Raw genomic sequence first — 22,872 nt, forward strand, 5'->3', positions numbered from 1 at the left:
AAGGAAATGACAGCCTCAAAGGTTATTCATTTATCCAGATTTCCCCCAAACCAATGCTCAACCGAAGACTCAAAGCTTTCTGAAGCCAAAATACAGAACAACAGAATGAATACACAAAAAAACAGAAAGTGTCAATTGTAAGGTTCTCAACAGACATGTAATCTTCTGAACTGAATTTCCAAAAACAGAACAATTTAAAAACCACATGGAATGCACACGATGAGAAATTTTATTTCAAAATTGTGTTTAAGTTTGAAATGGGCTACTTACTCTTTAGAAAGAACAAACAATTAAAAACCTAACGTCTGGAGTAGATTCCTGGCTTCTTAACTCACTTGCTCTGTGATATTCCTGGTCTCCACCGTGCCTTCCTTTTTCTTAGCAGTGAAATAGTCATAATAAAACTGCCTGTCTCCTGAAGTTGTGTAAACAAAACCTCAGTTCTCTTCCTGTGTTTTCCCTTTCCTCCCACACCACTAACACGCTCACAGCACTTCTGACACCAGACGTGAATGGAGAGGAGCGCCCCCACAACAAACAATTCTCTGTGACCCCAGCTGTGTGCCCTAGGATTTAACTCAGTTCTGGCACTGTCCACCTAGAGGTGGCGTCAGATCCCACAGGCTAAGAGTTCAGTTCCGCAAGATGGCTCCTCCACGTCAGCACCAATCACAGGTCCAGCTTCTGACACCTCAGCCACACACAGGAGGTCCCCTTTTATATCCTATAAAAGGATATAAGAAAAGACACAGACAAACATGCAAATGGAAGAGATGCAAAGAGCAAGCTATGTGGCAAGAGGCCAGGAGTTTCCATGCCCTGTCTGGGCATGGCACCCTCCCAGCACCTTCATGGTTCGCCAACCCGGAAGCTCCCTTAACCTTGTGCTTATAGGATGCGTGTGCAGGCTTCCTCACGTAGGCATGACCAGTTGTTCACTCCTCCCTGGAGACTGAAGGGTGGTGCCCAAAGTTCCAAGCTTCTAATCATGGTTTGGTCTTTCTGGCGACAAGTCCCACCCAGGACCCCATCAAGAGTCACCTCCAGGCCTGGCTGGTGTAGCTCAGTGGATTGAGTGCGGCCCTGCGAACCACACGATTGAGGTTCAATTCCCAGTCAGGGCACATGCCTGGGTTGCAGGCCGGTTCCCAGCGGAGGATGCACGAGAGGCAACCATACATTAACATTTCTCTCCCTCTCTCTTTCCCTTCCCCTCTAAAGATAAATAAATAAAACATTAAAGAAAAAGAGTCACCTCCAGAATAAAAGACACTCCTATCACCCAGGAAACGCCAAGGAACTTAGAAACCAGGGTCAAAGACCAAGTATGAGAACAGAAGATACTCTTAGTGTTCTCATTACTTAGAAAATTATAGGGGTTTTAGGAGTGCTGTGCCATGAACAGGAGCAGAGACTAAAAGACATTTTTTTCTATTATCTCAAAGTTTGGTAGAAAGATGATGGGAGATAATGTGTGTAAGGCACTTAGTCTGGGGCCTGGCATATAGAAACTGCTCAGTAAATGTTACCTCATTAGTCTAAGATGCTGACAGCAGTGGAGAATGCATACGATGCTGGGACAGAGAGGGTTATGAAACTGGAGACTATAGGATATTATAAGAGCCAAGCAAGAGATTGTTTACATTCAGGAAGAAAAAATAATTTATGGTTTCCGAGGACTAGGCTGTATTCCTACTAACTGCAATATCTAATATCGGTCCTCAAAGTGTGTCTGGGGAGATCTGGGAACCCCGAAACCCTTTGAGGGGGGCTGTGAGGCTTTGTTCAGTCTCCTTGTCTCATGAGGATGCTGCGAGTTGTCCAGAGCCTTCACAATATGTGATGTCGAACCGGACTGAACACAGAGGCAGGTGTAAGAATCCAGCTCTTTTATTAAAGCCGGACATTAAAGATACTTCCAAAAATATCAAAGAGCCACACCTCTACCACTAAATTTTTTTGAAAAACATTTATGTTATTTTGAAGTTAATAAAGAAATTAAAATGTTAAAGATTTCTGTTTTAATTTCAGAGAGAGTAAATATGAATAGATATAACCTTCATAAATAAAAGCTTTTTTGGAATTCTCAATAATTCTTACAGTATAAAAGGTTCTGAAATGGAAAGTAGGAGAATCTGTGGTCTAGAGGAGCCCAGGACGTGCCACAGGACCAAACTGCCTTGCCTGGTGCCAGGCGATCCCTGAGCAGAAGTGGGAGTGGGCTCTAAGTTCATATTCAGAGGTTATTGCCTCATCAGAAAGATCTTCAGGAAGTGTATGGAAAAAGCAAGGTGGAATTACAGTTCCTGTAAGATACCTACTTCCTTTTCTTCTGGGCAATGGTCCCAGTACGCGCAGAGCCCCACTGTTTGCGAAGACCAGTGATCCATTCAAGCAAAGAGGAACACGCAGCCTACCGCTGAAAACTCAGGCTGTGACATGCATTTGTGCTGTAAGTTTTCAGCTTAAACGCCCGTGTTTCATTCTTTTTTGCTTCACTTGTATTGGAATTGCCAATTTCATTTGCAATAAATTGAAAACCACTCAAGCCTTTAATCAGAAGTTAAGACACTTCTTTGTTTTTTGTTGTCATTGTTATGACTTCAGAACTTTCTGGCATTTCTTTCCATAGTATAAGTCATCATATTTTATACCACATGACCCCATCCTAACTGGCCACAGCACTTTGAGCTGGAACTGGACACTCAATCCAAGGGGGGGTGGTGTAGCCATCCATGGATGATCTATGACATGTGTCCCGTGCTAGTCACATGGCGACCTCCCTGTCCTGTTTATGGAAATCACCTACTTTAGGTAGGCCTACAAACAGTTCAGCACGCTCAGAATTCTCTGATAATTTTTTTAAAGGGCGGGTGATAGGTGGGTGGGTGGCTGATTAAAAGTAGATTCCCAAAACTCTGTGTTAGAGACTTTGGTTCAGGAGTTTGGATGGGGCCTGTAAAGAGTTTATTTAACAAGGTCCCGGGTATGTCTATCATCAGGGAAGTTGAGAACTCAGATACTTGGTTTATGAGGCATTGGGAGGTACCAGGTATGGCAGAGGGCATGGATTTTCAAACTTCAGTGACCACACCAGTTACCTGGACCTACCGCTTACATTCTGACTGAGTAGGTCTGGCCTGGGCCCAGGGTCACCATTTTACTCCCCCAGAGGACTGAGGTACACACTCAACTTTGAGAAGAGCCGGGAGTGCGATGGTTTCGCCAGACTCTTGTGCTTCTGAGATTCCCTGCTATGAGAGAATGATTTTTGTAAAGATGTAAGTAACGGAGTGAAGACAATTTTGGAGCAGACACTGCTGTCCAGCACAGGGAAGGTGGAGCACCACAAGGGGCAATGGGGTACTTGAGGACAGCTCTGGGATATCTAGGGCATGAGGCTGGGCTTGGACTGAGGCAGCTGGGGCACAGACAGAGAAGCTCGGTTCCTCCCCTCCTCCATGGCAGCTCTTTGGTCCAAATGCCCCCAAATCCTACCCTCCCAACTCCAACAGGGAGTGTGTAGCTAACTGGATAGAACTGGTTAGGGCAGCCACATGACATTGAAAATGCCTCTGTAAACTGCAGCTGGACCCAATCTTGGTGAAGAGAGAAAATTATGCCTAGAATTTCCCAGTCCCTGAAATCCCCTTATTTATGTCATTTCAATGCACAGGCCACACAGCGGGAAACGAGGATGTCCGTTTTCAAGGAGATACTTATCTTTACTATCAGATCACACGCTATTTTCCAAGAAGGTCCAATCACACGTTGCTTATTCTCCTTCCTGGAAAGAACTTATTCACATGTGCCAGCTTGATTTGGTATAAGAGGTATTTGTTTCTTTTACTAGAAAAGTGGTCACCTCTCAGAATTCACAGTAAACCTGGTTTCTCTTATTCCCAGATACTGTGTCTTGGATTTGGACCCATAGACACCATAACAAATTTTAGTTTTCTTTATCACGATCTATCCCCATCTATCAAACTATATACCAGCCAACACATTTTGTTTTCTGCCTCCCTCTACTAGAATAGTTTGGGGCATAGTTTTGGTCTGTTTTCTTCCCTGGACCTAAACTGTACCTGGTTCTTAGGAGGCTCTGAGTAAATAATTGCTGAGGTGATAAATAAATGGATTTTGTTTTCATCTGTGGCTAGTTAGGGGAGGGGAGAATGGCTGAAGCTTGCTGAGCCAAGGGGACAGGAGAGAGTGGTGGGTTCTAAGACTCAGGGTTAGACAAAGAAACATTACTTAAGGAAATAAGAACTACTACAGGGAAAAAGACAATCTGAGCTGAAGTTTAATGCAGAGGAGCTACAAGGCCCTACTCCTGGGGCAAACACATAACCCTGAGACTAAAAGAACCAGTGGACAGGGCTAAGGCTGGGGTGCGGAGCCCACTGATTGGACATGAGGTCAGAGGGTGAGCAGGAGGGAAAGGGCGTGGCACACACGCTGCGGAGCCCCCACACCCAGCAGACGTGCACCAAAAGACTTGCTTCCCCTTGTAAAAGCAGGGCTTTAAAAACTGGTTTTGGTCTTTGTTTTCAATTTATGTTGAAAGTAGCAAGTTATTATTACTTTAGGTAAATTAGCACAAAAACTCCTAAGCCATAAGGAAATATTCCAGTATAAGATGGGGTAAACCAGTAAGAACATACCATCTCCCACCCCACCTCCCGTTTATTATATCATAAAATCAGACAAGTTAGTAACCACTGTGAAATCTAGTTTGAATCTCAGAGTATTTTATAGGTGTTTCACTTCATATTTTGAAACAGTTTCAGTCTTATAAAAGTTACCAGAAAAAGAATTTCTGTATACCAGATTCCCCAAATGTTAATTTTTACGATGTTTACCTTACCATTCTCTCTCCATAGATATACTGTTGGCGAACTATTTGAGAGTAAGTTGTAAATATAATATTCCTTTGTCCCTAAACATTCTGTGTGTACTTCCTAAAAACAAACACTTTTTGGACATAACTACAGTACTATGATCAAAGTCAAGAAATTAACTTTGTTTTACTACTATAGTCCAATCTACAAACTTTATTCAAATGTTTCCAGTTGCTGTATTAATGCCCTTGACAGCCCCTGGTAGGAATTAGCCTGCACTGTCACCACGGCTAGTCACTAGCCGCCACGTCAGTCACTGGCTGGGAGCACGGAGGCCGCTGGCGGATGCAGACAGGTGCAGGCAGCTGGGGCTGTCGGTGCACTCTCCCACAGCTAGAGATCAAGGCAGTGAATTTCCATGGCTGCCCCAGGCAGTCTTTTTGCAGCCCAGCAAGAAAGCCCAGAGCACCCCAGAGGTCCATCCTGATTAGGGCTGGACTGTTAAACCCCTGCCAGCCACCACCTACCTCTGGACTTCTTGCTAAGCCAGAAGCATGAACCCCTATGCCCCTAAGCTACGGTTGTTGTTGTTGTTGTTGTTGTTTATGCCCCAAAGCATTCCTGACTAACATAATACCAGATTTTCATGCCCACGCATGCATGCATGTGCACACGCATGTTCAAATTGCTCTCAAGAACAAATTTAGCATGTGCACTATGCAATACGTAAGTGCACCTGTTTTCCCTCAGCATATTCAATGTGTTTTTATCACTTCAATTTATTTTGATGACTTTAAAAGACATAGCACCTTTCTTTCACAACAATTCTCACAGGATCTCAGAACATGAGAGAAGAAGCCTGAGTGATTATCTCATCTAAACTCCGTCACAGCAGATGTAATTTTAAGAAATGTGTTTAGAAGGAACAGAAGTAGTCACAAAAGGGGAAAGAGTGATGTCACGGCAGGTAGCAGAAACAGCTGGGCCCAGGGAAAGGTATTTCAGTTGTCTCAAAGCAAAAGTCAAAGTCCGTACTTATTGTGTTCAGGAAACATTGCCAATATTTGCTATAGTCAAAATCAGTAAATCTCTTTTTTTAGATAAATAATAGTAAAACATTTAAAAACTTTGCATTGACAAAGTGTTACTTTACCAATATAGTGTGGCAGGGAAATGCAAATTCTTTTTTTTCTTTTTTTAAGAGAAGCAAATTCTTGGATGTTGACCTCAGCAATTTTACTGTGGCTCCACCACTTGCTGAGGCTGTAACCTCCTTTCTTTGCTGTAGTGTCATCATCTATAAAATAGGAATGATATCATAGTTACTACCCTCTACGGTTATTGTGAGAATTAAATGAATTAATAAGTATAAACATTTAGAACATGTTAACTGGCATTATTGTAACAGTGTGACATGCTAAGCTATATGCACTGGTTATGTCATTAGAGGGAACATGGATTGTTAAACTGCCCTGGCACTTACTGGCCTGAGAGTGTCTGCTGCAAGGAATGAGTTTGGTGCTCAACCTGCCAGTGCGTCTGACGGGGCCCCAGCCTCCCTGCCTTTCCGTTGTTGGCAGGAGGCTGGGCCTCCAATCTTTGTACTTTTGGGAACCTTTGAACCTGGAATTGCAACAAATGGAGGCCATTTTATTTGGTGAGGCTTTATTCATGTGGCTGTGGAACTTGATCTCCTTCCCAACCATCTGTCCACACTCTCCAGGACAAGAGAGTCACTGCTCCTCAGGAGACTTTTTAAAAACTCCAGTGGACACCCTCAGACACATCTGAACACCTAAACCGGGGCCTGAGGCTTTCTGTGCAGTCCCTTCTGTGATCTCCGCAGGTCCTTTCTCTGGGACGTATGGAACACTGGGAGGCCGCACTGGTAAGTGGGAAATCTATACATGAGAAGGGGAAACGTTTCTGGTCCAAGTGTCCGTGCCCAGCTGAGGTGCTGTTCAAGCCTAAATGTAACAGAAATGCATTCTCAGTTATCAAGGGTGCACCTTCAGGGAATTTCTGAAAAAATTATTCCAAACCGGAAATGGCAAACTTAATAATGGGTAAGTTGTGGTATGAAAAGCAGTAGTGATGAGCGATGAGACTAGTGCATTAGGCTAAACCAGTGTCATTAGCTCAGAAGGTAGCTGTGCATTAATTCGCTGAGCTACTTGGGCAATAATCTGTCCTTCATAGGTTGAAAGGAACCAAGTAGTAATGATCCTTGGAAATTCAGCTTAGCAGCTACAGATTGCTGGAAAAATTTTCTGGTCTACTTTGTAAAGGTTGTGCAATCCTGTCTGCAGCCTACAATAAACTAGTTAAACAGGATTTTTAAAAAGTCAAAGAAGTTATTTACTTACATGTACTAAGCTAAGCTAATAATGCCTCAATTCTAAATAAAATCAAAATTTATCTTATTTTATGGCTTTAAGTCATATTATACATCTTTTCCTACTGTTTCTAAAAATAGCGCATGTGGTAAAGAACAAGTTGAACCCAAAGAAATCTGTCTTTCCCATTTCCCAGCCTTTTGGGGACCAAATGACATAATGGAAATAGCAATCCAGTCAGGCCAGTGTGTAACCTTAGACAAATCACTTCACTGCTCTTTGCCTCAAATTTCTGATCTATCCCTCTTTCTACAGAAAAGGCAGACAAATGAGCTTCCCCAATTCTCTCTAGTCTGGACTCTACGGTAAAAGACAGATCACCTGTAATCAATATTATCTAAGGTGATACATGGTTTCTTCAATCAAAAGTTGTAAGAGGAATTCACACACCCAGACAGGTTTAAGAACTAAGATTGGCAGGCTACGGAATGTGGAGAGTTTATGTCCTCCCTGAAAGTGGGCACAGCCATCACGCTCCTATCTGCATAACTTTCGCAAGGAGCCTACCTACATACAGTATATGTGTGCTTGTGTATAATGTGATCTTTACAATTCTCTCTTCATGGAATGAATGATCATCTCCAGTTTTCCTTCAAATGGAGAAACAGAAGCTCAGAGAAATTCAGCGATTTGCTCAAAAATAAATGGCAAGACAGAGGTAGGAGGCAGTAAGTCGAAAAACGGTGGAGTAAGGAACTCTGAAAAGCTGCTCTTCCATAAAAACATGGAGAACCCTGACAAAAATGGTCAAAACAACGTTTTCAGGACTCAGGACATGAACCAAATGAAAACTTTTGTTTATAAAAATGCACAAACAAACCAACTGCCCCGCTAAATCTCAGCGCACAAGCTTTCTGGCACTGCCTTGCCCTGTTTCTACCCCCGCTCCCCAGCAGCACAGTAGCCTAGAAAACAAACAGCACTCACAGTCACAGCCAGCCGCTGAGCAGCCCCTGGAGGGGACAGAATGGGTTTTGAACTCCCCAAACCCCATTCTCAGAGAACTGCCCTCATTTGACATGCCTGGTGGCTCCCTGCAGACCCTCTTCTAAGGCCTTGTCTTTATTTGACCTCAGAACGGCCTTTTTCTCAGGGACATTTGTCAAAAACAATCAAAAGCAATTGTTTTACACCACAACTTTCTGAGGCCATGAGAACAATGGAGACAAATAAGAAGTAGACTAAAAAAACTCAAGGGAAAACCTAGGGAATCAGACATTCATAGGGTGCTTTAAAAAGGTCCAACATATTCTTAGCCACCTAGAAGTACAGAAATTGGTAGGGCTGTGCAATGCCCAGGAAAGACCTAAATAAATGAAAAAACATCTTTTGCTCATGGATAAAGATTTAATATTTAATACTGTTAAATATTAAGACAAGATTTAATATTTAGTAATACTCTCCAAATCAATAATAGATTCAATGAAAATTGTATCTGTCTTTTTTGCAGAAATTGGTAGGCTAATCCTAAAAATCATGTGGAAATGTAAGAGATCCAGATCAGTCCAAAAATTTGGGGGGAAAAACAAGAATAGAATAATAATTTTCAGTTTCAAAACTTACTACAAATCTATAGTAATCCATTCAGTGAGGGATTAACATAAGGATAGATAGATCAATGGACTTGAACTGAGAGTCCAGAAATAAATTATTACATTTAGAGTCACTTGATTTCTTCAAGGATGCCAAAACAATTCAATGGGGGAGGAAATTATCACTTCAACAAATGCTGTTCTGGGACAACTAGATATCTACATGAAAATGAATGAAGTCAAGTTGACATATAAAATTCACTATTACATCATCTACAAAAATGAACTCAAAATTGACCAAAGACCTAAATGTAAGATCTAAAATTATAAAACTTTTAGAAGAAAATATAGGAGGAAAACTTCACAAGCAATGGTTTCTTAAACACAACACCAAAAGCAGAGCAACAAAAGATAAAATCAATTGTACTTCATTAAAATTTAAAACTTTCGTGCTTCAAATGACACTATCAAGAAAGTGAAAAGAACTCACAGAATAGAGGAAAATATTTGCAAATGATGTATCTGATAGGAGACTAGCCTTCAGAATACATAAAGAACTTATACAACACAATAATAAAGAAGCCAATAACCCAATTTTAAAATGGGCAAAGTATTTGAAGAGATGTTTTTCATAAAATATATGCAAATTACATGAAACAATGTTCAACACCATTAGTCATTAGAGAAATGCAAATTCAAACCATGATGAGATAACACTTCATACCCACTAGGGTAGCTGTAGTAAAAAAGATTGATAGTAACATGTGTTGATGAGGAAGAATGTGGAGAAACTGCAACTCTCCTCCACTGCGGGTGGGAATGCAAAATGGCCCAGTCACTTTGGAAAACAATTTGGAGTTCCTAAAAATGTCAAACATAGAGTTACCATATGACCTAGCATTCTACTCCTAGGTATTAACCAAAAGAATGAAAACATATGTTCACACAAAGACTTATACATAGATGGTCACAGCAGCTCTCATTATAGCTAAAAATAAAAACAGCCGAAATGTCCATCAACTGATGAATCAATAAATTGTGGTGCACCCAAACAATGGAATATTATTCAGCCATGAAAAGGAGTGAAGTATTGATACCTGCTACAACATGGATGAAAGAATTCAGACTCAAAAGGCCACAGACTGTATGATTTCACTGATGTTGAATTTCCAGAAGAGGAAAATCCATACAGACTGACAGTATTAGACTGGTGACTGCCTCGGGTTAGAGGCGGGTGGGATGAAAGGAGAGGGACCACTAATGGGGAAGGGGTTCTTTTTGGAAAGGTGAGAATGTCCTGAAATTAGAGAGTGGTGATGGCTACACCACTTGGTGAATACTTGAAAGCCACTGGAATGTGCACTTTAAAAAGAAGAATTGTACTATATGTGAATTGTTCCTCAACAAAAACATTTTAATTAAAATAAGAAGAGGTGAAGGCAAGAAGCAGGTATCTGAACTGTGAGATCAGGGGCCCTCACCACACGACACCAGATGAGAGGCGGTGGCCGTGGCCAACTGTTGTTTGTGAAAATGCATGAAAAGATAGGGGAGTTGCTCTTTCCTGTACGATAGGGGTGAGTGTTAGTAAGGCAGCTGATGGTTTTTATGAGGCTCTTGTGTACTCTCATGGCCCCCGTTGGGACCCACACATGAGAAACTCTTAATAACGATCCGTGAATTGTGTAAATGAACTAGATCTTTGGTTCTCTAAGATAAAAATCATGTTGGCAAGATATGTTTTACAAACTCTTCTTTGGTAATTGTCATTCTCTCCTTGGAAAGCTTAGGTAAGAATAAGAACAGCACAGAGAAATTAGAGTGTATTATAGGGTCTTGTACTGGAAAAAAGTTGGGTTGGAAATCATCCCATGTATGTGGCTTATCTGGTTTATTCTAAACTAATCTCTGAGAAAAGTTCTTCCCTCATTTCCAGGCATGACACGTCGACTGTCCCATGGAGTTTCAGAAGAGAAACAACATAAGCCGCCTGTGTGATGAGCTACTCTGCTAATTATTAAAACATGCTTCTTTCTAATGTTATTTTTGAGCAAATAATATATACATCAAATATACCATACTTGTTAAAATGGAACTCCTAAAAATAAAAATGAGGAAAACAATAACTAATGATCAAAGTTTATTCCACAATTAAGGATCTCTTTATCCTTATGGAAATTCTATTATTCTTTGCATTCATGTGTGAAGAAAAGGGGTTTCAATATATGAAAATATTAATTCCATATGTGTTGAATGCGTTCTGTGTTCAAAGAACTGCTTTATATGACAGCCCTGGCTGGTGTAGCTCAGTGGATTGAGTGCGGGCCTGCGAAGTAAGGGATCACGGTTCGATTCCCAGTCAGGGCACATGCCTGGGTTGCAGGCCAGTTCCCAGCAGGGGACACACGAGAGGCAACCATACATTGATATTTCTCTCCCTCTCTCCTTCCCTTCCCTCTAAAGATAAATGAATAACATCTTTTTTAAAAAGCATCTTTATATATATATAACTTGAAATTAGATGTCCCTAAACTCTGAGGTAGAAAAAAACATATATGTTGGTATATATTATATATATAATACATATGTGACTCTAGCATCAAAGACATACAGTCTTAGCGAGGCCTTCCCTGACCATCCTACTGAAAAATTTAAACAACCACACCATTTTGACACTCTCTACCTAGTCCATGCTTTCTTTTTCTCTGAGAAAAATCGACTACAATGTGTATTCTATCTATTTATCTTTTTTGGTCATTGCCCCCTCCCTCCCAACAGAATAGAAGCTCCAGCAGGATGGGCACTGCTGTGTGTCCTGTTCACCGTTTCACCTCCATTGTCCGGAGTGGTGGTTGCGATACATGTATATATATAATTGTCAATATAATATTATCCCATGAATAATGCTGCTATGAATATTTGTGTGTAGGCTTTTGTGTGGACATATGTTTTCAATTCTTTTAAATATATACTTAGGAGTGGAATGCTAAGTCATATGGTAACTCTGTATTTAACTTTCTGAGAAACTGCCAAACTATTTTCTCTCCAAGATGTTTTCTTTACTTTTGTTTCTTTCTCTCTCTCTTTCTTTCTTTTTTCTTTTCTTTTCTTTTCTCCTTCCTTCCTTCCTTCCTTCCTTCCTTCCTTCCTTCCTTCCTTCCTTCCTTCCTTCCTTCCTTCCTTCCTCTTTCTTTCCCCTTCCTTCCTTCCTTCCTTCCTTCCTTTCTCTCTCTCTCTCTCTCCCTCTTTCTTTTTTTGCCCCTGGGATATTGTGAATGCATCATTCCTTAGCCTGATGCATTCATCTTTTTAGGTCCCAACTCAGACATGACTTCCACCAGAAGCCTTCTCTGGCGATTTAACTTGAAATTAGATGTCCCTAATGTCTGAGGTAGGAAAGAAATATCACCCAAGCCCTCACCATATTCTTTTGTACTGCCTGTTTCTCTCCACCAGCACATCCCTAGCCTGTGAGTTCTGTTAAGTCAGAATATATTCATGTATATTGTATTCTCTAACACAGTGCCTGGCATCTGGGAGGCATGCAATGAGAAACTATGGGATCGAATAGTCACATAATTTATTCTATTCAAAGCAACAAAAGCTTTGAAACACTTGTACAGATTTTCAAACTGGGCATGGTTCTTTCACTAACAAAAGTCCATGTCATTGAAGAATGATAATTAGTGAGTTATTCATATACATGTATATATAGGTTCTGGCACCAATAATGCCCCTTTTTATTACAAAATCATAAGCATGTAATTCTGTAACATAACAATATCACATACAAGCATACATATGACATTTTATTCTGTGAAATGTTCAAATTGAAACAATAAATTATTATACCTATATTATTACCCTACCTACCACACTCAAGCAGGCATTATTTCTCAGGAATCCTGTATATATAATAAAACTATATAAGTTTCAGGTGTACCATTCTATAAAATACATCATCTGTATAAATAATTATTTTAGTGACTGATTTTTTAAATGTTCAAGAATAAAGTTTGGGGGAGGGAGGAGGTGGGAGAGGGTAAAGGCAATAAATGACGACAGGAGGCTTGGGTGGTGAACACACAGTACAATAAACAGATGATGTAAGTTTCAGGGTACACCTGAACCCTATATACTTTTATTAAGTAATGCCATTCTAATAAATTCAATTTGAAAAATAAAATAAAAACAGTAAAAAATAAATGAAATGTTTGACAAAAATAGCATTTTGGTATATATTTTTATCATAATTTGGGGGATTTTCCCCCCTTTAAATTGTAATCATAGTATAATACTATTTTCAATGCTATAGCATGTCTGTAAAAAATAATAATAAGGTTTAAGGGCCACCTCTTATGCCTAGATGGAAACTGCATTCATTTCTACAAATGTTCTAAAAATAATTGGTACTTTTTTGACCAAGCAATTTCACTTATAAAAATCTTAAAGAAATAATTCAAAGTGCAGAAAATGTTTTGTGCATAAAGGCATTAACTAAAGACTTATTTATAAAAAATTAAAAGTAGTAATAAGCTCCCTCAATAGGTAATAGAGGAATCGCTATATAAACTCTACAGATATTAAAAATAATGTTCAAGAAGAATCTGAAAAAAAAGAAGAATCTGAATAATGTAATGAAAATAGTATTATACTATGATTACAATTTAAAGGGGGGAAAATCCCCAAATTATGATAAAAATATATACCAAAATGCTAACAATCATATGGTTTACATGGTAGGGCCATGTATGGGTTTTCTCTTATTTCATTTTCTAAATTTTAAATGTAACTTTATTACTATTATAATCTTTTAAAGTAATAAACATTGAAGCAAATAACATAAGAACTTTTTTCTAAAGCTGATACAATGGAAATGGATGTCTCTGAAGGAGCTTTTGTTTAGAACTTTTTCTTTGAGAGTTGTATGGGAACAAAGATTTATAACTGCTTTATGAAATGCTGTAGGCAACTGGCAATTCAGAATTTACCTAGAAAGTGAGAAAATGAACTCCCTCTCTAAGACTAAAATATTGGTACTCTTATCTAAAAATGTCTACATTTCATTTTATTACACAATGCCTGAAGAAGGTAGAGCAGAAATTTGTCCTCAAATTTCAGTGAGCAGAATAATTACCAAAGCCTCTGGATTAAATAAGACTCCTCCAGTCCTAGCCACAGAAACTCAGATGCACTAAATTTGGGAAGGAGTTCAGGTATCTGCCATTTTTATCTAACAAGCAAAGTAATGATATAAATGAGTCATAGACCATGAGGGGAAAACATGCTTTCCATCATCTTCCAAGGTCTTGACCTACTTCTAATTCAGAAGTGGCCAATTTTAATGAGCTCTGCTCTGGAAGATAAATTCTACAAAATACATTAACCTACAGCATAGCTGACCCCAGCAACCTCGAGTTGGATGCTTTTGGAGTACCTCACAGTAGTTTGTTTGCCCTTAGGAAAAAACAGAAAATAGAAAAATAGAGAGAAAATGCCTCGGCTTTCAATTTGAAGGAGTGTCTTTGTCACCTTGGGACAATAATACAATAGATGAGAAGTAACCTGTATCACTGGTAAAATAGCTCCTTTGATGGATCTGTTGATATAGAATATAAGCTAAAAAACTAAACATCCTCTTCTAACTTCCAGAACCTTTGCTATTCAGTCATTGGGTGTGATCTTTGGATAAACAATGATAATATCTCATGGGCACAGCAATGGAATTTTATCATCTTAAAATTTGGAGAGTGCAGTGAGAGTGTCCCTGTCTAGCAGGGATTGTTATTCCAGAGGTGAGAAAGTGAGACATTCACACACTGCATGCAATCCCAACCTCAGTACTTGCCAAATATTACATATCCAACTGCTTGGAGTCTGTGCTGGAACGAAAGGAAACCTATGCTGGAAGCTTTCACCTAACTCTAGAGGGAATCTAATTTCATTTGCAGCCAGCCCTGAGTTCTTCTCCATCAGTTATGTAACCAAGAGGCAGTGATTCCTCAAGAGTCAGAACCAGAAAGTAAAGCCACAGAGGGAAAAAAAAATTGCTTCAACAGACCTGTTGGCTGGTGTCTTGTCATGGTCCTTACACTGTGGAACTTTCCTTCCTTCCGTCCTCCCTCCCTCCCTCCCTCCCTCCCTCCCTCCCTTCCTCCCCTCATTCTTTTTTCTTACTCAGTCTAAGGGGTTGGAGCCTGTGTGCACTTCCACCTCTTCCCCACCCCTAACAGCTTCTGCACTAAATAGGGGGGTGGGAGAGGGATTAGGATAGGAGGCCATGGGTAAGACTACAGGGGAGGTGAGATTTTTGGAAAACAGCCCGCAGAAAGGGCAGAGTTCGAGACACCCTTTTAAAACTCAAGTGGCTACTGGGATATACTTCTTGAATGGTAAATAGCCCCTCTATTTACCTGGCCAGGAATCAGCCAGCCCATGGCTATCCTTAATAGCCCAGTCCCCTTCCCGGTTGCAGGTAATCCGAACTCTTCCTAGTAACAGGACATTCGAAGCTCTCATTGGCCCAGACTAATTTTTTTAATACCAAATATTGGTGGGCACTTAGATGTAGTTCAAGAAAGGGATGATGTGTTATATATATATTTAACTTTCTAGCTTGAGACTTTAAATACAGTTTTAGATTTACTAAAACAAATTGAGCAAATAATACATAGAGGTCAGATATCCCTTCTCCTACTCTCACTCCATCCGCACTGTTTCCCCTACTACAGATTTTCAACTTTTTTTTTATCACATGGCACACATAAACTACTTACTAAAAATCTGCAGCCTTCCAAAAATATATTTTTAGCCATCCTGACAAATAAATAGGTGTAATTTTAATTCTCTCACATCGGATGGCTATTGTTGTGTTGGCTGTTGTCATTTTTTTATTTGACAATCTAAGAGGTCAGAGTTCCTGACTAAATAGTCGGGATGCATGTTTTAAAAATTCTTGCATCACACCAGTGGAAAATCGCAACCATATTAGAAGCATCTTACATAGGTATAGTACATTTGTTACAGTTAGTATATTAACATCTATACATTGTTATTAACTAAAGTCTATAACTTATTCAGATTTCTTAGTTTTTACCTCCTGACTGGCATCCCTTTGATTTGACTTAATCTTTTGAAAGTACAAGCTAGTGAATGTAATAAAAGATATAAAACCACACCTGAGAAAATAGCCAAGAAATAAAAGAATCTTGTGATTATTATTATTTTTTAAATATTTTATTTACTTATCTTTAGAAGGGAAGAGAAGGAGAGAGGAAGAGAAACATCGATGTATGGTTGCTTCTCCTGCATCCCCTGCTGGGAACTGGCCCCTGCCGGGAACTGGCCTGTAACCCAGGCATGTGCCCTGACTGGGAATCGAACCGCAATCATCTGGTTCGCAGGCCCTCGCTCAATCCACTGAGCTATGCCAGCCAGGGCTTGTGATTATTATTACAAAAATATTTATATTAGTACTAGCTGCAATAGCGAGGAATGACCCAAATGTCAAAGAGTAGGGAAATAGCTAAGCAAACTATCACATCTTAACAGAGTAGTATAACTTCTGCCTATTAAAATTGTAAACTAGGAGAAGTGCTTTAATATATGGAGTATGCTGTTAATGAAAGTAATAGAAAATAAAATAAAACATGTGTGCTGTTTATAATTAGGCAATCAAAAGGTAAAAAGGAATTTATAGAATACAAGTAATTAGAATTTATTAATCCTTAGGTCTTACTAAATTTTAAAATAAAACTAGCAACAATTTTCATCTTTAGGAAATGCTTTTAAGTAAAGAATCTATATCATCAGAGAAAAAGATTTGAATTCCTAGTTTTCTCATCCTTATATTGAGTGACTAAGTAGTTTTAAAATATTCTACCTAGCTATCACAAAAAATAAAGATAAAAAACAGATCAGTGATACTGATAGATCTAGCCCATTTTAAGTTTGTGATCAAACGTAGAAAATATTCTGCAATCATATCTGGTTCACACCTGTCTCATGTCTCCACTGCCCGACAAACACATGGAAAAGCTACAGATGTGAGATGGGTGCTCACTACTAGCCATTCCCTTTAGTCTTTCTGCCCTGAGTGGGCGCAAGCCATCCCTCCTCAGTTTCCTGGAGGAAGGGGCGCCTGCCTGAAAAGGCAGGCGCCCAGAAAATAGGCAAAGAAGCTAGTTAAAAACAAAAGAACATCATTGCTTCAAGTCAAAGGAATGCAAAGGATGATTTTTATTTTTATTTTTAATATTTTATTTATTTATCTTTCGAGGGGAAGGGAAGGAGAGAGGGAGAGAAACATCAATGTATGGTTGCCTTTCGTGCGTCCCCTGCTGGGAGTTGGCCTGCAGGGAACTGGCCTGCAACCCAGGCATGTGCCCTGACTGGGAATCGAACCGCGATCATCTGGTTCGCAGGTCCGCGCTCAATCCACTGAGCTACACCAGCCAGGGCTCGGGATGATTTTTAAATAACTGAAAATAATACATTTAGAATAAAACCCTTAGACTACCAAGAATGGAAGTGACATTGAAGGAAAAGTCTGGTCTACAAATAAATTCTTGAACTCCCCCACTTTCAGTCCTCTGAAGACTGAACTTTCTGCCCTGGCTGGTGTAGCTCAGTGCACTGAGCATGGGCCTGCGAACCACATGATCGTGGTTCGATTCCCAGTCAGGGCACATGCCTGGGTTGCAGGCTAGTTCCCAGCAGGGGATGTAGGAGAAGCAACCATACATTGATATTCCTCTCCCTCTCTCCTTCCCTTCCCCTCTTAAGATAAATAAATAAAATCTTTTTAAAAAGACTGAACTTGCTAATCTAAACTTTTCTTGATCTTGAACTCAATATATGATACCCAATTCAAATGGAAAAATAAATACATTAAACAATACAATAGGTTAGAAATTATTATGTAGTGTGGTTTCGTTTTTGTTATAAATTCTGGAAGGATACGCATCAAAATCTTACCTGGGATTACCTAAGGTTGAGAAATTAGGACTTTTCTTGTTTTTGTTCATCTATTATCTAATTTTCTACAATAAGTATGTGCTATTTGTATATTTTTCAATTCATTAAAATATAAAGATAGATGTAAAATTATAAAACCTAACCTTTCATCAACTGAATTTACTTCTGTGCATCTAATGTGCAAAGACAATTGATATTCACAATGATAAGGTCAAAAATCACTCAGGGTCTTGTGTGGTGTTTTGAAACGCATAAAACACATAAATTACTCTGTGTTTAGTTTTAGTGCTTAGTATAATTAACTGTAGTTCAACTATTCCCTAGAATAATTAAACTAATTATTCTAATATGTGAGAAATCCCTATTCCCTAGAATAATTTGCTAATCAAAGCAATTCGTTTTCCAAACCTACCAGATAATGGGGGTATTTGTTGTGGTACCTTCCCACATCACAGAACACTGCTTCATCTCTCCTCATAGACATGCTCTGCTTCCTTATAGGGACACCAGCTTTCAGTTCCTTCAAGGCCATTCTCCACCATATCTTGGTCTCCACCAGATTCTAGCTGGTATCTAGATGCTATAGTTTTCAGTTTATAAGGGGTAATGATTTTCTTCTCTCAATTCAGAGAAAATGAATAAAGAAATAAGAGGTTTCGAATCTGAGAAAATCCCAGACAAAGACCTCTAAAACGGAATTTGAGTCCGCCATATACCACAACAGAGAGAAAGCATTAGCTATGGCAGAATAAGAGCCATCCTGTGCCCACAATGTACAGATCACCAGGTGACATTGTCCACCCGTTCTGTCACTCTAGTTTTCCAGGTGGCCTTGTAAGGCTCTTAGCAGAAAAACACCTGGATCCCAGAGACCACAAGAAGGTGTAAGGTAACACACACCTAAGAGACATAGGGTTATGGTCAGGTGGTACCTAGTGGGACTCCAACCTACAGACATTTGTCTTTGCCCTGGAATTAATCCTTTTCTCAGAGAATCCAGGCTGTTCACAGAATTAGATATTTTACAAGTCAGCTTCTTTATGTAGATGCCTTTCTTCACTAAGAATCTGAGAGACAAATAAATACAATAGACTTTGGGGTATAAAAATACAGATACAACTAACTTAATCCCCTCATTGTCCATAACAGAACCATATGAGGAGGGCATAGAATCTTAATAACACTGATCATTGAAAATGTCAAGTAATTTAAAGATCTAGACGGGTAGCCATAGTCTTGAATTCTGACCCCTATCTGTTCCTGATTGACTGGCCATAGTTGGCCAAAAACAAAGATCAGAAGAAAAATGTCTGTGAAAGATGATGCACTTTTAGTTCACTGCTCCTGAAAGAGATGTATACAGCATCCCTCAGGTTTCAAAAGTTTACCCAAGACTTCCTGACGAGTATTAAGAATCTTGCCCAAAAAATCCAGGGCAATGTTTTTGTGATCTCTCCTCGGTGCATAGAAAGATGGCTCCGCAGGTAGTCATTATGTTGTTGTGAAACATTGCTTAGTTTATATGTTCCTTGGGAGTCAAGGTAAAATTTCTATTGTGGAAACATTTGGGTTCACAATAAAGCAAAATCAGCCTTCTGTTCCTATTTTCCTGGTTTGCTGTTCTCCATGGTAATATTGCACATTTTAGCACAGTCCATCCTGAGGATCTGAGGCCAATTTAATGCTGTTGGTATGTTTTCCCCTTCCTCACCTCTCCTTTCCTCACAGGATCAGGACGCACAGAGATTTCATATTCAGCATACAACCAGTTAGGGTCAAACCGGGAGGGAAACTGAGGAGACCCCTAGGTCACCATTCAAACACTGTAAGGCCATGGGTATTTTTGTTCCGGTGGATATATTCTAGCTCTTCCCAGATAGAAAAATCAGTATAGTTCTCCCTGGACCCTCAGTTCAGCAAAGGTTATGGTTATCTACTGGATGAATATTCATTTTCCTCACTTTAAAATTTTGTTTTCATTAGAAACTCCAAGTCCTCTGATCTAGACACCCTTGTAGGATTTGGCAAGCTGACTTCCTCAAGCCACTAGGGGAATGGGACTATTTCTGGCCCAGTTCCTCCTTGCCTCAGCCCTACCTTGGCCAGTCCTGTCTCTTAGGCAATGAGACCCATTATGGCATGTGACAAGTCACATTGTTCACCACATTCATGTCGCTGAAGCACTGCCCCGATCGACACCAACAGATAGGAGTTCACTAGAAAGCTAATTAATTCTATTTGGGGACATAAATATAATAACAAAAGCTTCAAGTTCTATAAGATGAACAATTACGGTTTCAGAAACTGTAATTATACAGAAATACCTGGTACTAGGTGTTAGATTTGGAAATGTTCACTCCACCCGAAATGAGAAATCAGATGCATGGAACAATCAGACCCTCTCAAAACAGAGTCCGGCTTTAGCCCCAACGGGCGATTTGACAAGTATCTTTCTCCTATTTGTCTTGTCACTTTCTTGTTTTGAGGTGTGATTTACATAGAGCTATGCTCCCTTTTTAAAACCCAAGTCTTAAAAGTAGAAAAGAGAAGTCAAATTTGGGAACTAGAAATCAAGAAGTACTATTTTTACACCAAGGAGAAAGAATAGTTTAATAAATCAATAATTTTTAATTCAAGACAAGACTTTATCTTAACCAAGTTAGTGAAATTTTGATAAAGTTTATCGCATGATTAAATTTAGATAGTTCGCCCTGACTGGTATAGCTCATTGTATTGATCACGGGCCTGTGAAGCAAAGGGCCGCAGGTTCTATTCCCAGTCAGGGCACATGCCTGGGTTGCAGGCCAGGTCCCCACTGGGGGCAAGGTGAGAGGCAACCACACATTCATGTTTCTCTCCTCTCTTTCTCCCTCCCTTCCTTCTCTCTAAAAATAAATAAAATCTTTTAAAAGATTAAAAAATAAATAAATTTAGATAGTTCAATTTCTTAAGTGATGGTAGCTTTACACACACACACACACACACACACACACCCTCCCCATCAGCTTCAGCCCTTCAGACCTCTCCCTAGGTTTCAGTTCCAGGCCACACCAGAGATGCTTATTTGTTGGGTGTTATATTACGTGACTTCAATTAGATGTCATTCTGTTCAATGGCATATAATAATAGCTAACGATTGTTACACACAAGAAATAGTTGAATAGTTCTTTTTCATTTGAAATGAAAAAAACACACATCTCTTTATACAGAAGTATAAGGACAATGTTTGGCTTCATTAGTAAGTAAATCCTGTTCTTGTAGCACCTTTTTAGTCAACTAGAGGATTTCTTTTCTTTAAAATGGGTGTATATTTAAAATGCTCTGTATATTTTGAATGGTGTTTAAAAATAATAGTAGCCAACATTCATTGAGAATTTACTATGGGCCAGGCATTTTCTATGGACACTGTGTTAATTCATTTGATCCTCTCAAAAAAATCCTTCATAAAATAAGAAAATAGAGAAGTGAAAGATCTTCTCCAAGCTAGGACAAAAACGCAAGCAGCCTCGCTCCATTGCCACGAACTTAGGTACTGCACTGTTCTGCCCTCTTTAATTACACCTTTTTAATCGTGTGTGCTAGTGGCAAACTTGCACGCACGCACGCAGCGCTGCTGCGCTAACGTGCCTGAGAACGAATGTGCGCCCTCAGATCGGTGCTGCGGGGAACCCAGACTGTCGACGGAGTGACGAAATGACTTCATCACTAAACCAGGCCGTTTGAGAACTAAGAGGAAATACAGAGCTCTTTGGGGATCTTATCTAATTCTTTCTAATTCTTGTCAACCGAAGCAGTCCCCCAACTAAAATTCCCTTCCCCAGTGTAGACATCCAATGTATTCACTTTATTCAGCTGACTGAACCAACATTCCTAATATTTCCAATACGAAACCAAGACACTACAAACACTTAACTGACTTCTGCTTCTAGCCTGTCCTTCTTACTGTAACGAGAGAAATCGTCTTTTCACCTCAGCCTACTTATGTCACTCCCCTGCAGTGGGCTGTCCGTGGCTCCGCTGCCGGGTCAGTGGTTCTCTGACTCATACAGCAGAAGACAGCGCAACTCTGTGAATTTACTAAAGCCATTGAACCGCACACTTTAAACAGGTTCATTGTATGGCATGTAAGTTATGTCTCAGTGAAGCTGCTATTTAGGGAAATTTACAGAGGAGTCAAAGCACCTGGAAGTCATGGCGTGCCACATGTAACATCCTGAAATGTTGGCCCCAAAGCAATTTTTCTAGCAGAAAATAAGACTACGATGTACACCAGTTTATTTACAAGATTAAAATTCACTACAACTATTTTAAAAGAAGCAAGTGGTTGAGGTAATCAACAGTTTCTAATGTTTGCCTTTAATATTTAATTGCCATTTGTTATTTTATTGCTCACTACTGTTTTCTAGGAAACAAGCATTAACATCAAAGACAAGAAAAATTGAAAGGGAAAGTTTAAAATCAGGTACATTTATATAACACTTTGATGTATTTTTTTTTTTGTTCTCACATGGAGACTTGAGCAAAACATCTATATCTGGAATAACACTAACACTGTCTGAAGGAGCTCGGACAGTCCTGGCATCCTAGAAAATGCCGTATCACTGCTAACATACCATAAAACACTTCTTTTCAACCTGGACTTAAGTCACCTTTCTATCTTCATCTCTTTCCACACCACCGCACTGGGTCAGGAAGCATTGGCTATGCATCCCTCACAACCATAAGTGGCTAAGCAGTCTGTGAACACATCCTGCAGCTTTGTTCCTGCTACTTCCAGAATATTCTCTCCTCCTTTCTCTACTTGGCCCTTCAGCCCATCTAACTTCCATGTTGCCTTCTTGACTCCCCCCATCTAGGAAAAGGGCCACGAGAGCAGGAAACATGTATATCTTACTGAATCTTGTATGTCCAGCAAAAACATAGACCCTGATACATAGAAAGTGCTCAACAAACATCCCCTTCTTTGTATTCTCATGCAGTCCTGATGCACACGTCTATCCACTTACCTCACTGTTCTGGAATTAGTTTTCAGTGACTCCACCCTCACACTCTCTGTCTTTATCACATAACAGATGATCCATAAATATCTAGTAAATTTGGATGAGTTGAAAATACATTCTCTAATCT

This window comes from Sturnira hondurensis, unplaced genomic scaffold (assembly GCF_014824575.4).
Source record: "Sturnira hondurensis isolate 20B ecotype Veracruz unplaced genomic scaffold, ASM1482457v3 Scaffold0007036, whole genome shotgun sequence".
Taxonomy (NCBI): Eukaryota; Metazoa; Chordata; class Mammalia; order Chiroptera; family Phyllostomidae; genus Sturnira; species Sturnira hondurensis.